The 3,571-nt window shown below is 42.8% G+C and overlaps 1 pseudogene; it reads left to right on the top strand.

Moving 5' to 3' along the window:
- The first annotated feature begins 1,157 nt into the window (after positions 1 to 1,157).
- Positions 1,158 to 1,757, top strand: LOC106724285 (annotated as a pseudogene).
- Positions 1,758 to 3,571: the final 1,814 nt, after the last annotated feature.

The raw sequence follows: 3,571 nt of genomic DNA, 5'->3' as shown, positions 1-3,571 counted from the left end.
GTCCCCCCAAGAAAGGTAAAACACATATATATACATTCATAAACACGAAAAACCAAACACAGGCACAAATCCTCAAACCTCCCAGACATTCTCTGAATTCCAAGCACTACTCAGACCACTCACTCCAAATCCTCTCAGCACTTTGTGTAATGATTGCTAAATGCAAAATTGTTTTCGTAATTCTAATCCTTTAAATTTTATGCTCACAAGGATAGGAACATGTTTTCTCATTATGCCTCCTCATAAAGTGATTAAATAGTGTTTTATGCGATAGCCTAAAAAGTTTTGATATGTATATTTAATTTCTCTACATTATATTGTTTATGTACCAAATAAGCATATTTCAAGCTAGTATTTAATGAATACTTTGGGGGAAAAAACACCTACCCAGTTTGGCTCAGTGGATAGAGCATCGGCCTAGGACCAAAGTGTCCCGGGTTCGATTCTGGTCAAGGGCACGTACCTTGGTTGCTTGGTTCCTGTCCTCATTTTTCAAGGCCCTGGTTGGGGCTCAGGCAGGAGGCAACCAATTGATGTGTTTCTCTCACATTGATGTTTCTTTCTGACTCTCTCTCTCTCTTCCTCTCCCTCTAAAAACAAATGGGAAAATATTGGGTGAGGATTTAAAAAAATAATTCTTTCATAAGGTAATTCCTCCTGGGTTATCTTTTAGGGGGAAAATTGAGACTTTAAAATACAATACTGGCCATAACCGGTTTGGCTCAGTGGATAGAGCATCGGCCTGTGGACTGAAAGGTCCCAGGTTCGATTCCGGTCAAGGGCATGTACCTTGGTTGCGGGCACATCTTCAGTAGGGAGTGTGCAGGAGGCAGCTGATCGATGTTTCTCTTTCTTTTTTTTTTTTTTCCTGATGTTTCTCTTTCATTGATGTTTCTAACTCTCTATCTCTCTCCCTTCCTCTCTGTGAAAAATCAATAAAATATATTTTTTAAAAAATAAATAAATAAAATACAATACAATACTGGCCCTGGCTGGTGTGGCTCAGTTGGTTGAGCGTTGTCCTGTGCATCAAAAGGTTGCTAGTTCAATTCCCCATCAGGGCACATACCCAGGATGCGGGTTCAATCTCTGGTCGGGTGTGTACAGGAGGCAACTGGTCGATGTTTCTTTCATATTGATGTTTCTCTCTCCTTTCCTCTCTTTCTAAAAAAAATCAATAAAAATATATTTTTAAAAAATACAATGCTGGGACACAAGCAAAGGTGGGCGCTTCCCCCAGACTGATTCCCCTGCCACCTGCCTCAACATGCAGGGGGTGCTAGAGGTACACTGCCTGCCACTATAGCCGGGAGGTGGACAAGTATGGATAATGTGTGGCCACCAAGCCCTGGCAGCGGGACTGTCACCACCTCAAGATGAGCATTGCTCGATGCACCTCCAACCACCCAGTTATCCATCAGATCTGCCAAGCCTGTGCGGAGCCCTTTGAGGCCTTCAAGGAGTGTCTGCCGCGGAATGAGGCAGCTACAGGCAACTGTGTGGAGCAGGTGCGCCAATTCCTGCAGTGCGCTGAGCAGGTGCAGCCCCAGAGCCCACCCACAACTGTGCTGGCACAGCTACTTCCTGCCTCCTGATGACTCTGAGCCATATGAAAACTGGACAGGAGTGACTGGCCACTTAATGACCCCAGCCCTGAAGCTTGAATGACCAGCTGGTGTACTGAGGGACCTGGATGTAGGCCTAGTTTCTGGATATCAGGACTCACAATAAAGACTGTGTACATTTAAAAAAAAAAATTAAACCACAATATTGTATTTGTCTAAATCCAGGCAAGTCTTGTTGAAATACTGTGGTTTTGTTAAAAACAAAAACAGAAGTTCTGATCTGTTAGAGATATATGCCAAAGTACTCATAGGTAACATTATGTTGCCCAGCATTTGTTTTTAAATACCCGAGTGAAAAAAGAACAGATACAATATGATAGTTGCTGAAGCAGTGAGGGTGTTCACTGGACTAATCTCTTTACTTTTGTGTGTGTTTGCAAATTTCCAACTAATAGACTTAACATGCTCAAAATTGAACTTGTGTTTTCCCACCTACCACCACTCCACTAATAGCCTCCCCATTTCAGTTAATGGCAATTCTATCTTTCCAATTGCTCAGACCAAAAACCTTGTAGACATCTTTGCCTGCTTTCCTTTGTTCACACCCCCACATCCAATCAGTCCCGAATTCATACTTGCTCCATGTTCAAAATAGATTCAAAATATGACTCCTTTTCACCATTCCATTGGTACCACCCCAGTCCAGAATACCATTCTCTCACCTGGATTACTACAATAGCCTCTTAACTGCTTACCCTACTTCCCATCTTCCCGACTCCTCAGAGTCCATTCACAACACCAGAATAAAGAGCAATCCTTTTGAACATAAGGTAGATGACAGCCCTCCTCTGTTTTAAACTCTTCAATAGATCCCTACTCTATTCAAAGTACAAGATCTACAAGGCCCGTAACATCTGGGCCCCATTACCTTCCTGTCCTCATTTCTCACTATTTCACCCTTTTTCACTTCTTCCATCTAAACTGGCTCCACAAGCAGGCCAAGCCTGCTTCTACCTCAGGGCCTTTGAGGTGATCATTCTCTCTGCTTTCCCCTCAGATAGCTGCACTGCTCATTCCCTCATGTCCTTCAAGTCTTTGCTGAAATGTCACCTTCTCAGTGAGGCCTACCCTGACCATTTCTAACTCAGCACTCCTCATCCTTTTTCCCTGCTTTATTTTTCTCCCGTTTTTATTACTTTCCTACGGACTATATACAGGATAATTCCCTCATTTGGATTAAGTTCCGTCTCCCCCACCGGAATGGTAAGTCTGTTTCAGACAGGCACTGCTTTATCTCCAGTAATTAGAAGTTTCTGGAATACGGGACTCAGGAAATATATGCTGAATTGGTTGAAATATATGCTGAATAGGAGGAAATTATGGGAAAATGTTAAAACATTTGCTAAAATAGAAACACGGACAATGAGTGGGCAATGAAGATAAGAACTAAATAAAATTCCTTGTAAAAATAAGGGAACATCTTTCATTTCTAAAACAATTGGAATTTAAGGAAGGACAAAAAGTACTCTCCCATTTTATGGATGGAGAAATGAGGGCCCTGGGAAGCTTGCTGTAGGCTATCCAATGAGTCGATGTTTAAGCTTTCCAGAATATTTCCAGCTGGTTTATGATTCTAACTAGTGAGTCTGCCAAATAACCCTTTCTGGCACACTGCACAGTCTCTATACAGCTACCCTACCAAAGCAGCGAGGCTTCCCTATCCCTAAAATGCCACCCGATAGTAACACTAGCCACTGAGCCTGAGATTTCAAAGCCATCCAATTTACCTCTCTGGTTTATCCTATTGTTTCCTATTTCAGCTTCACTGGCCTGGGCTTGGAATTAAGTAGGTGTCCACATGTAGGTCATTTGGGATGCTGAAGGCAGGAAAAGATATAAGCTCCCAAACCCAGGATCGTGTCTGAACAGGACACCAGTGCTTCCAGCACCACACAGAAGCTAAAGAGGAGCTGAACCTCCCAACCCCTTACTCTGGCAGCTCAAAG

Source organism: Myotis brandtii, unplaced genomic scaffold, assembly GCF_000412655.1.
Source record: "Myotis brandtii unplaced genomic scaffold, ASM41265v1 scaffold79, whole genome shotgun sequence".
Classification (NCBI taxonomy): Eukaryota; Metazoa; Chordata; class Mammalia; order Chiroptera; family Vespertilionidae; genus Myotis; species Myotis brandtii.
Note: the sequence above shows the minus strand (reverse complement) of the source record. Positions and strands in the feature narration are given on the sequence as shown.